Here is a 13,391-nt window from a genome sequence, read left to right as displayed (position 1 = left end):
TTACAGAGTTTCTGAAAGTGCGGGCTCAGAGGCCTGGAGCCACAGGCGGGGAACGTTGGTTTCCTCCGTCACTGAAGCAAGCAAGCCTCATGTTAGTTTCAAGCTGCCTGGCTGTCGGCCGGCCGCCATCTTGGCTGACAGTTAAGTTGCATATCTTGCTGATTAGCCAATGAAAAGGGTAGTGGTTGTACGCCAATTACCATGTTTCTCTTTTATTAGTGTAGATGTTTACTTTGAATTTATATTAGTTCACACAAACACTCCATCCATGCTTTTGTTCCAGCCCTCCAGTCCAGTTTAAGAACCCATTGTGGCCCTCGAGTCAAAAAGTTTGCCCACCCCTGGGCTATACCCCCCAAGAGAGCAAGGGCAACACCTATCTGTTCATATCTGAAGTTTGCTAAAATGCTGACACATAGTAGATTTTCCAAAAATATTTGTTGAATGCAAATCTATATATATATAAAAACCTAAGCAACGAAACGACCAAATGACTGGTCAACTGGTTGCTATGACACACACTGACCACCAGGGGGCAGATGCTCAATGCAGGAGCTGTCCCCTGATGGTCAGTGAGCTCCCACAGCCAACCTCCCGCAGTCCCTCCCCCTGGCCAGCCGGCCCTGATCGGCCCTGATCTCTGGCCAGGCTGAGGGGCCCCACCAATGCACAAATTTGTGCACCAGGCCTCTAGTAAATAAATAAAGATGCTACCTAGGCAGGTGTAAAATCGAAGCTTGGGTTTGCTCCATGTATTTTTTTATTATTATTACAAATGAAGACACACAGAGAGCCTATTTCATGTCTAAGAAACTTGGTCCATCTCTCATCTGGTAGTCAATAAAGCTACTTGACATGTTAGCTGATAATAGGGCATAAAGTTAAACCTTCCAGACAACTCTTAAAAGTTCAGAGGAATGGATATATTTTTGGTGCTGGGACTTCTGGCATTTTGATCACAACGTTAGAATGATTCTCAAATCACACCATGTGGGTGGTCATTGTTCTGCCTCTTCTAATGCTAGCCTGAACCTGTTACCAAACCTCCCTGAGCCTCAGTTTCTTGATTGTGGGTGATTATACTCTTCTGAGGACATCCCTTAACAGTTTTTTTATTTTTAAGTAACTCTTTATTGAAGCATAATATACTTGCAGAAAAGTGTCACAAATAATGAGTTTATTTCAATAAATTTTCACAAAGAGACACCCCCTTCCCCCAAGTAACCAACACCTAGATCAGCGATTTTCAACTGGTGTGCTATAAGAATTTTTAAAATATGTAATACTTAAATATTTAGTCAAGGGCACTGACCTCTTTTTTCTTAGATCAGCAAATTAAAAATGGTAACAGTCAACACAACAATAACCATCCAGTGTGAATGAATCAAAATTATACCTATTGTTTTCGTTAGGTCAGCAAAAAATATAACATATTTTTGTGTGTTTCTCAGAATTTTAGTAATTAGTTTATATGTGCCATGAGATGAAAAAGATTGAAAATTACTGACCTAGGTCAATAAATAAAAACTTACTGGTGCCACAGAAGCCCACCTGGTTACTACTATCCTGACTTCTAATAGCATGAGTTAAGTTTGTCTATTTTTTACTTTATATAAATGAACTTATATAATTTTGTGCCTGGCTTATTTTTCTCAATACTAAGCTTGAGATTCATCCATTTTTAAATGAATGAATGAGTGAATGAATGAATGAATAGCAAAAGTTTGTATAATATTCCATTGAATGAATGTAACCATATTTAACTATCCATTTTACTGTTGTTGGACATTTGGATTGTTTCTAGTTTGGGATTAGTGATACTACAAATATCCATATACATGTTCTCTTGGTGCCCATAGGCTTGCATTTTGTTGGGTATATTTATAGAAGTGAACTGCTGAGTTATGAAGTATATCATGTTTAGCTTTAGTAGATACCAGAAAATAGTTTTAGAAGTGCTGTGAAAATGTACACTCCTATCTGTAGAGTTTAAGAGTGACTATACATACAATACTTAATACTGCAAGACTAAATCTTAGCCATTCTGGTGGTGTACAGTGGAATCTCATTGTGGTTTTGAGTTGCATTTCCCTCATAACTCCTAAGGCTGTGCTCACTTTCAAATGGTTATCAACCATTTGGACATCCTTGTGAAATACTATTCAAGTCTTTTAGCCCTTCTTCTGGGAAAGTAGCTGCCTTTTTTTATCCCTTTAGAGGGGTCTTTTCTATATCTTGGAATAGAAAAGATAAAAATATAGTGTAAATATGTTCTCCCACTCTGTGGTTTGCATTTTATTTCTCTTAATAGTATTTTAGTGAACCCAGTCCTTAATTTTTATGACCTCCAATTGAACATCTCCCTTTTATGAGTTGTGCTTTTCATTTTCCATCTAATAAATTTCACACTCTGCCAAGCTTATGCAGATATCTTCCTATGTTTTCTTCTAGATGCTTTGCAGATTCACCTTTCACATTTAGATCTGCAATCCATCTAGAATTGATTTCTGTGTTTGGAGTAATGTAGGGTAAAATTAATTTTTCCCATTTAGATATCCAATTAACCCAGTACCATTTATTTACTGCAAGGATTATCTTCTCCACACTGCACTATATTGTTCCCTTGTCATAAATCAAGTGACCTTATATGTATGGTTTATTTCTAGACTCTATTCTGTTCTATTTGTCTATTTGTTTATTTTTGTGTCAATACCACAGTATCTTAATTATATTAATTTAAAATAAGCCTCACTATACACTAGTGCAAGGGTTCCAGCTTTGTTCTTCTACAAAAATGTCTTGCCTTTCCTTGTCCTTTTGCGTAGCCATATAAATTTTAGATTCATTTTTCCAGTTTAGGTACACACACCTCTGCTGTAATTTTGATTATGATTATGTTGAATTTACAGATCAGTTTAGGGAAAATTTACATTTTTACAGTATTTCAATACATTAACGTGGTATATATCCTCTGTCCCAGAAAGAGAAGAGAGAGAACAAATGATCAAGAACCTATTTGAAGAAATAATGCCTGAAAACTTCCCTGATCCTGTGCAGGAAAAAGACACACAAGTCCAGGAAGTACAGGGTCCCAAATAAGATGGACCCAAAGAGGCCCACACCAAGACACATCCTAATTAAAATGCCAAAGGTTAAAGACAAAGAGAGAATCTTAAAAGCAGCAAGAGAAAGAAAGTTAGTTATCTACAAGGGAGGTCCCATAAGACTGTCGGCTGATTTCTCAACAGAAATATTTCAGGTCAGAAGGATTGGCATGAAATATTCAAAATGATGAAAAACAAGGACCTACAAGCAAGACTACTTTACCCAGCAAGGGCTAGCATTTTTAAAAATTGAAGAAGAAATAAAGTGTTTCCCAGATAAGAAAAAGCTGAAAGAGTTTGTAACACCAAACCAATATTACAAGAAATGTTAAAGAGTCTTCTTTAAGGAGAAGGAGGAAGAGGAAGAGAAAAAGAAAAAAAAGAGGAACATAGTTAAAAGAATAGAATAGCAATAAATATGTACCTATTGATAATCACTTTAAATGTAAATGGCTTAAATGCTCCAAACAAAAGGCATAGGTAAGTGCCTTTTGGGATAAGAAAACAAGACCCATATATATGCTGTTTACAAGAGACCCACATCAGAATGAAAGATACACACAGACTAAAAGTAAAGGGATGGAAAAAAGATATTTCTTGCAAATAGATATGAAAAACAAAGCTGGGGTAGCAATACTTATATCTGACAAAATAGACTTTAAAACAAAGGCTTTAGTAAAAGGCAAAGAAGGATACTACATAATGATAAAGGGAACAATCCAATGAAAATATAGCCCTTGTCAACATTTACACATCCAACATAGGAGCATTTAAATATCTGAAGCAAATCTTGATGAATATAAAGGGAGAATTTGACAGTAATACAGTCACAGTAGGGGATTTTAACACCCCATTGACATCAATGGAGAGATCTACAGAAAATCAACAAGGAAATGGTGGCCTTAAATGGCACACTAGATCAATGGATTTAATCAATATCTTCAGAGTATTTCACCTCAAAGCAGCAGAATATACATTCTTTTCAAGGGAACATAGAACATTTCTAGGATAGACCACATGTTAGGACACAGAGTAAGTCTCAATAAATTTAAAAAGACTGAAATCGTATCAAGCATCTTCTTTGACCATAATGGTATGAAACTTGAAATCAATCACAAGAAAGAGACTGAAAAACACACAAAGACATGGAGGTACATAACATGTTACTAAACATAGTTAATGGGTTAACTATGATATCAAGGAATAAATCAAAAGATACCTTGAAACAAATAAAAATGAGAACACAACAACCAAAATCCATGGAGTAAAGCAAAAGCAGTCCCAAAAGGGAAATTCATAGCGTTACAGGCCTATCTCAAGAAATAAGAACAATCTCAAATAAACAATTTAACTTTACACTTAAAGGAACTAGAAAAACAATAACAAAGCCTAAAGTGAATACAAAAAAAGGAAATACAGTGGAACCTTGGTTCTCAAACTTAATTTGTTCCAGAAGGCTTTTTGAGAAGTGATTTGTTCAAAAACCGAATCATTTTTTCCCACTAGAAATGATGTAAATTGAATTAATCTGTTTCAGACCCAAAAGATTCCCTGTTTAACCTATATATATATATATAACCCTATATGTGTGTGTGTGTGTGTGTGTGTGTATATATATATATATATATATATAGCCTTTCTTATATAACCTTTCCCTATATATAACCTTTCTTATATATAGTACATGTCTAATATACTGTTTATAAATAAACACTTCTTTTCTTAAATTTATCTAACCACCCCTTACTAGCCTTAAATAACTTTCAGCATGCAGCATCTTTGCTTTTTTATATATCATTGCCTCTGAAATGCTATCACCAGCTAATTGCTCTTCCTTTATCAAAATCAACAATTTTTCTCCCTCTTTAATTGTCTATGATTGTTGTTTTATGAGCACTTTCACACCCTTATCAACATCAGCACTCTTGATGGCCTGTTTATGTTTTAAAATTGTGCTAATTGTTGATTCGCCAGCAACAAAAGCATGCTCTCTTTTGTTTGTTGCTTGAGAGACATTTTTTGTCATGCTGAGGTATCGCATGAAAGCGTTCTCAAATTGAAAACCAAAGTTTTGTTCCACAGTCAAGACATTTTTTCCATGAACAACTTCGTCAAAAAACAAATTGTTCAAAATGGGAGACATCTGAGAATCAATGTTTGACTGTAATAAAGATCAGAGCAGAAATCGATTCTAAAAAACAATGCAAAAGATCAATGAAACCAGTTGGAGGATAGTACTGGTCACCTCCACATCCGTGAGCACCTCCAGTAATGTCCCACCATCCCTTCCATGGCCCTGCCTGTTCCTATCTAGTTTATGACCCCGCAGAGTCATCCTCTGTGTCACTCAGCATGTTTAGATCATATGCAGCCCCAGGCATTCTGGTCTCAGTTTTCAAGGAGTCCTGGTGGGAACCTCCTCCAGGCAAAGTGGAAGGTGGAGATCTAATCTACTGCAGGAAGAAACTTTGGCTACCAACAGAGTGACTTACTCCCGGTTCCCACTCCTCTGTCACCACTTCTTTAGGTGAACAGGAAGATTTCCAACGCTGCTGTATGCCTACTTTGTTTTTTACAAGTCCTTTTGCTTTTTCCTGGTCAGACCTGGTGACTAGTTTACAGAGTGAGACCTCACACACTACCTCTCCCTCACATCCTTGCCTCTGTTTTTTCACTCCACTAATTCCCTGGCAGTCTTGTCCATGTTCAAACCCTATTCCTACCCTACTGCACATTTAAACTCACGCTCTGGACAAGAGGAAAGGCCAAGTCCAGGGAACTGGTCTGTAGTGGGTCCTGTCACATGGGTCTTCAGTGGCAGAGGTTCCAGGCTCCATCACACACACACACACAACTCATTGTGGGGGCTGGGGGACAGAGCCCTCTAGCCTGCACCCTCCTGTGGCAGGAAGCATAGGCACACACTACCAGCAGAATTCTTACATTGCCTATCAGTAAAAATTTTTCCTCTTGAAAGGGAAAGGTTGAATGGAATGACAGATCACAGGTTCATTCTCTCCTTTTGTGTCTTATCTGCTCTCCCTCCCCTCTCTCAGCCCTGTCTGGGGGCTGATTTCAATTTCTCAGACCCTGAAGGTGGGAAAGAGAAAAAAAGCAGCAACCCACAGGGCTGCAGAGAACAAGCAGTTATTTGCAAGGAGAGAAGGAGATGCAGTGAGGGTTTCCATGAATGAAGATGGGGGCTGCAGAGTGGGGGAGTAGGAGGAGCCCCCTCAAGTTCCTCTGAGCTGAGTCCTCCCTCACCTTCATATTCATTCCACACGTGCCCTGGGACATGAGCTGCTGCAAATAATTAATCTTTATTGTCTGCAGACACTGTGTTCTGCTTTTGCCATGACTATCAAGTCTCCAGTACAATTTTGGATTTAATTACAGCTCTATTTCGAGGGAATAAAAAACACCCTATGTCAGAGGCACAGATAATTGGTGATGCCAGGTGGAACTGAGACATGGGTTCTGGGGACTGGAGCGGTTGCTTCCGGCTGATTCAGATCTCACAAACCATTCAGCTGGGCTTTGGTTTAGTTCGGGCCTCCCTCTACCCCAGCTCCAGAATTAAATCTAATCTAATGCTAGAGTATAGATATGGGAGGAAGTGATTTTGACATGTGCAGCATACCAGCTCCTAACCATTCTCCCCAACCCCAGCTGCTCCTCCATCCCCAGTGTCCTTAAACCAGGCCAGGATCTTTCACTGTGGCCTTGTCACTAGATTCCTTCAGCCTGGGCAAGGGCCTGGATTTAGGCTTTAGACTTTCCCTGATTCTTGTGATTAGGTTGTTTGGAAAGCCTTCCTGAGGCAAAGGGGCTCTGCTTCTGAGGGTGAGACCAATGCTTCTGAACAGGAGGCACCAGGAGATGTGACTCTTGGCAGGAGCAGGTTGGATTGTGGGATCAGCTTTGGGCAGCTGGTCCAGGGGCATGATGTCTCATGGATAAAGAGAGAGAGGAAAATGATGGCAAGAGAGTTAGGGAAGAGGGGACCAGAAAGGAGAGGATGTTTTGTCCATCACAGAGAGCCTGAGTTAGCAAGAGAAGTAAGCAGGACTCAGAGAGGCACAGGGAGCTGTCTGCGGGGGAAGACCACAGTTAGGACCAGACACTTGAATGTTTCCTTGACCATCCCAAGTGGCCAGAGAAGTTTAGAGAAGTGACATCAGTCAGAGTTGAAGGTGTCCAAGAGAAAGTCTCTCAGCTATAGGAGTTAGTTACTTATGGGTAATCTTGACTAGGTTAGCTTTATAGTTTTGCATGAAAATTCACAATTTTTGTCCTTCTTTGGCAGTAAGGCCTACAATTATTAGCCAACATTTAAAAAGTACAAAGGGGAGGGAAATAAGAAAGGCTAAACCAATGGAAGTAGAGGGGGAAATGCAGTTGATAAAGGGGGGCCAGAAACTGATGATGGCTATAGAATCAGGGAAAGGAAGGACCCTAAAATGTACTAAGTTAAGAGAAGTAATGAAGAAACTGAAGCGGTGACAGGAAGTAGGACAGCTGCCGAGGTTCCAAGAGAGGCAGAGACAGAAAAAAAGAGAATGATGAACAATAATGTCTTCCCCCAAATCAATTATGTTTGCTTCCTCTTTGTGATCATCATCAGCTTCCTGTCTTAGCCCCACAATTGGCTGCCATGTTAGCTATGCCAAGAAGTATCAATTGCCATGTATTCTATTGTACCTATGTGAATGGCTCCCCCTAGAGTTGTGCACTGAGGTTGTTCTGCCTCCACCCCACCCATTGTCCTTTAGTTAATCTCTTTTGATGTGCTCTGGTGGTGCTGATGGCCTAGGGAGCAGCATGTTCCCACCCAGGGATGTGAGTGCCTCAGAGCTGGCCATGACGTTAGAGGACCGGTCCTGACCAGGCCGTGCCAGGCTATATCCTGGGTACCATGCCCCATTGTGGAAAATACCATGTCCACATATATGAACCTACAGGCCTGATTAGAAGAAGAGAGTTTAGGGCAGGGGTGGGCAAACTTTTTGACTCGAGGGCCACAATGGGTTCTTAAACTGGACCGGAGGGCCGGAACAAAAGCATGGATGGAGTGTTTGTGTGAACTAATATAAATTCAAAGTAAATATCATTACATAAAAGGGTACGGTCTCTTTTTTTTTAGTTTTATTCATTTCAAACGGGCCGAATCTGGCCCGTGGGCCGTAGTTTGCCCACGGCTGATTTAGGGCCTTAGGTGATTAGAAGAGAGTTTTCCTGCCGTAGCATTCAGTGAACAGCATTAGGCAGTTTTCATGATTTCATGTGTCTTTTGTCTTCCCAATGAATTGGTAAGCTATTCCAGGACTGGGCTCTCTCCTGTAAAGTCTCTTCAATTATAAGATTTTATTCATGTGGATGAGAAATATTGAATTCAGAAGGTGTATCACAAGAGCAATTGTTTCAATGGGAAAAACAGGTTAAGGACTAGAGAAATTCAGCCTTTTAATGAAAAAAACATTTTTTTTTCCTGTAGAAAGTTTTTAAGTAAAGCCTTTTTTATAGCTGTAAGTGGGTAGCTGTAAAACTCAAACATCACCGAGCAAATGTAGCTCTGATTACATAGAGCTTTTGCTAAAGAGACATGCCCAGCCTTTTCCTCCATCAGCCATTATCCTAACACAGGCTTCGTGCACATTCTCATCAACTGATCCTGTGCTTTGCTCCACACACCTCGCAGGACCAGCCTTCTGGCAGGTGCAGCAGGTATTAGTATATGCGGCTCAATTTGTAGGATCCAGGAAGCAGGCCTCTTGCCTCTTTGCATAATCCTTCCCCTGGACACCCTCTCCCGGTGGGTACTTTAACCGTCTTCTGTACAGTATGCTCTGTTCCTTATTCTGAGATGGAGCTTACAGTATAGGAACCTCAGGCATGGGCATAGATTGAGACTTAAGAGCAAACACAGGGTGGAGTCCTTAGAGCAGGAGGGGCAAGGTAAAATTGCAGCCAGCCCGACGGATCTGTGACTGAGCCTGATTTCCTTGGTCATCTCCCACTGCAAAGCATCTCCTTCCCCCAAGCCCCTCACCTGCATCAGCTCATACTTAAAACCCAGCTCTTTATTCGGGCATCACCCTTTTGTGGTAGGTGTAAGCATCCCCGCTCTGTGCTTCCACCACTGTCTCTCCCACATCACATTGAATGTTTCTCTGTTGCTCCCCTGCTCCAGTGTCACATGAGCATTCTTCCCCTGCATTTCCTGTGCAAATGCCTGTACACAGTGGGCACTTGTTAAATGCTTCTTTTGACCTGAATTTAACAGAGGTATAGTAGAAAGAGTATGGGCCTAGGAACCAGATGTGGCTTTCATCATAACCTCTGAATTTGCTAGCTTTGTGATCATGGGGAAATGGTGTAACTCTGAGCCTCATCAGCACAAATGGGCTTATTAAAGCAAACCTCAGGTGGCTGAGGGGACTTTGTGAGATAATGAAGACCTCCGTCAGCACAGGTGTTCCCTTGTCGTGTGTAATACCACAGGGAAACCTATGGCGGAAGCTCATGATGAGTCATCAGCCTTCCAAGTATGTGCTGTGCATGCAGCTGTTTATAAACCTTCTCTATGGAAGGCCCAGAGGAACTGTCAGTCCAAATCAGAAATGAGAATCGAAGGTGACCAGTTTGGGAGACATCTCAGCCCTGCAGATTCACAGTGCCTTCTAATCTCCTTGTCTCTTTCAGTAACTAACTTGAGTTGTGTTTTATTATCCTCAGGTATGAAAAAAAATCACTTGAGCTTAAAACTTAGATCTCAAACTAGATTTAAATCTCATAGCCTCTGCTGTCCCCAGGAGTTTCAGGGTGAGGTGAGGTAAGGGAGTGTTACCGCATGTTTGTGTGCACCCAGATTTCACATGGTAAATCCTAACACCCAATGTGTTGGAATTGGGAGATGAGGACTTTGGGGATAATAAGGTCATGAGGCTAGAGCAGGGGTGGGCAAACTTTTTGACTCGAGGGCCACAATGGGTTCTTAAACTGGACCGGAGGGCCGGAACAATAGCATGGATGGAGTGTTTGTGTGAATTAATATAAATTCAAAGTAAACATCATTACATAAAAGGGTACAGTCTTTTTTTTTTTTTAGTTATATTCATTTCAAACCGGCCAGATCTGGCCCGTGGGCTGTAGTTTGCCCACGGCTGGGCTAGAGCCCTCATGAATGGGATTAGTACCCTAAAAATAGATACCTCAGAGTTCCCTCACTCCCTTGCACCATGTGAAGATGCAGTGACTAGATGATAATCTATGAACCACAAAGCAGGTCTCATCAGACACTGGATCTGCCAGCACCTTGATCTTGGACTTCCAGCCCCAGAACTGTGAGAAATAAATTCCTGTTGTTTGTTAGCCACCAGTCTAGGGTATTTTTGTTATATCAGCCTGAACAGGCTAAGAGAGAGAGGTTGGGGGATTCTACCCCAGTTGCACTTTTCATAAGCAGTTCTGGAGTGGAGAGGAACTGAATCTAAACTGGGAACATAACATTTCACCTCTCTCTCCCAAGTCTAGCTCCTCTGGAGTTGTGCCAGGCAGGGAACTCAGAAAAGAGGTAGTGCTGCCAAATGGTGACAAGTTGATGGGAGAGTTTCCCCTGGTCTTGATCTGAAATGTTTGTGCTAAATCTCTGAGTGTGTCTACTTGGCCAATAAGGGTTTGGAGTTTGTTTGTGGAGTGTGGAACACCAGACAGGAAATAGCATGTGCAGAGGCACAGAAGCACAAGAAAGCCTGCTCAGCGCTTTGGAATGGCCAAGGTGGTACTGGTATGGGGGCCTCATAAAACAGGTAAAGGTCAGACTGGGGAAAAAACAAAAATAACCACCCTTTCCTAGCTGGCAAAATAAGCTGGGTTTTATCCAATAATGATGGGGAAATCATTGAAGGACATTTAGGGGAAATTGTGGAAAACTGGGAAAATCTCCTAAGTAGGTCTTGGAGGACAGATCAGAGAGGGTGAGATTGGAGGGCGGGAGACTAGTCTCGTGGTTCTGCTGATGAGGGTGACTGTGGTGCTTTGCAGATCCTGCCTCCCATGATGTTCTCTGCTAGATCCCTTCAAGCAAAGGTCCCACCTACTAACTTCCAGGTCACTTCCACCTGCTCCATTTGCTGCAATTTTCTTTCCAAAGCTGCCCAAACACAGGTGGGCTAGGGAAATTGTCAGATGCACCGCTCCAGGCAGCCCATGCTGCCAACAAGAGAAGGGAGGCCTTCCTTATATGGAAGGCCTGGGATTCTTCCTTGGCAACAGCTCTAAGGTCCTTGCTTAGTAACTGAATATTTCCCCCTCCCACTTTTCAAGTTCTCCCAACAGGAGCTCCCACGCAGGCCCCACCAACTCTCAGCCTGCCAATGGCACCCCCTACTGAGGCTGCAGAAGGAACTCTCAGCTAGGTCCCTTTGAGCACATCCTGGTACACACACACACACACACACACACACGAAGAATGACTACCAATGGAGAGAAATGCATGTTGGGAGGCCAGAGGACAGTACTGGCAGGCTACTAGCTGGTCATCATCTCCATCATCATCATACTGTACATGAAGGTCCTTTAAAAGAGGGTGGCCACTGCATTTGAGGCTTTCATTTGAAGGTCTTGCTCTTATAGTCTTAGCTTTTCTAACCCATCAGTATATTAAAATAATAAAAAATATTGAGGATCCATTTTTTTTGCTAAATACTTTACATCTATTACCACACTCAATCTCCACAACCCCATGAAAGATGTTCTGTTATTATCCTCATTTTACTAATGAGGAAACTGAGGTATTCAGCTTGAATATCTTACTTGAAGTCACACAGTTAGTAACTGGAAGGCCTAGCTTTGACAACCACACTCTTAAAACCACGCCCTTCTGACTATGGAGTTAGAACCAAGTATGGAAATCCCTTTATGGGAAGATCATCTTGAGGTAATTAGGGAATTCATAAAGTTTTCTGGAAAAATGAACCTTCCTGTTTCATATATGAGTCGGAAACCTGGAGTTGAAAATAGAAGTGATGACTTGGTGGACACCCTGGTAGGAAGAGGGCTGGAATGCACTTGCCACACTCATCCCAGCACCAACTCACTGAGTGGCCTTGGGAAGGACAACCCCTTTGAGCCTCAGTTTCATCCTCTGACATATAAGAAAATTGGAAACAATGCCCTTTAATCTCCTTTCAGATTCAGCTGGAAATTGATGTGATGGGCGGGGGGGGTGTCATGTCATTCTCAAGAAACCATTGAGGCCCCTTCTCTTGGAGGAAGATCTTCAACAACCTCTTCTTCACCTCTTTGGTATTTGGCTCCAAAACATTGAGTTTATGTCTATAATTAATCATAAGAAGATATAGATGGGGAGGATAAGGAAAAGGGAGGAAGATCTCTAGAAGCCCCTCCCTCCTTTTTTTTCTTTAACTTTTCCTTCTGGCAGACAAATAACAGAACTTGTCTCAGAGAGGCTTTGTGGTGTATAATTTAAGGCCTATAAATAGATGATTGTTATTAACAAGCACACATGCACACACACACACACACACACACACACACACACACACTTTTCCCTCTATTTAGGCATCAGCAGAGATATTGCTGATAGAAGAGAAGAGATAAGCTGTTTAAAATGGGAGGCACCTTTTTCTCTCCTCTACCAGCTGGATGGCTGCATCTATTTCTCTACCTTTTGCAATGAACTTGTTCTATTCATATAGGTTTTATTTTCATCTCCATTCCTTTTATGCTGCTAAACCCCACCATCCATTCTCTTACTGTGATTTTTTTCTAATACTTAACTATCTGCTCTAATCATTATGCCTTAGTCTTTTCCTCATTAATTACCAGTTTCTGTACCCAATTCCAAAGGCAGTTTAAAACCTTATTAGTCTTCCCTAAAATTCCAGCTGATACAGGACACACAGGTATGGATATCACCACACTGGTAGAAAGAACTAGAAGACAAGGGTCACAGAGCTTCACATCAAACAAAGAAGCTACATTGAGAAACAGAAAAGACAGGACAGACAATAAAATCTGCATGTCAGCTACTATTTATTACAGAAAAACTGAAATGATGGTCAGGTCTGGTTGGATAATATAAGATGACAGATTCATTGATGATTAATATATTAGAATGTCCATTTATATGGCATAATACAGATTCCAAGGACCTTTTAAGTACATGATTTCAGTTGATCCTCAAACTAATAAACTAGAGGGCAGAGGGGACATCGAAAATGAGTGTGTTCTCTTCCCTAAGATACCATAGCCGGTGATGGCAAG

This window comes from Myotis davidii, unplaced genomic scaffold, assembly GCF_000327345.1.
Source record: "Myotis davidii unplaced genomic scaffold, ASM32734v1 scaffold205, whole genome shotgun sequence".
In the NCBI taxonomy this organism is placed as follows: Eukaryota; Metazoa; Chordata; class Mammalia; order Chiroptera; family Vespertilionidae; genus Myotis; species Myotis davidii.
Note: the sequence above shows the minus strand (reverse complement) of the source record.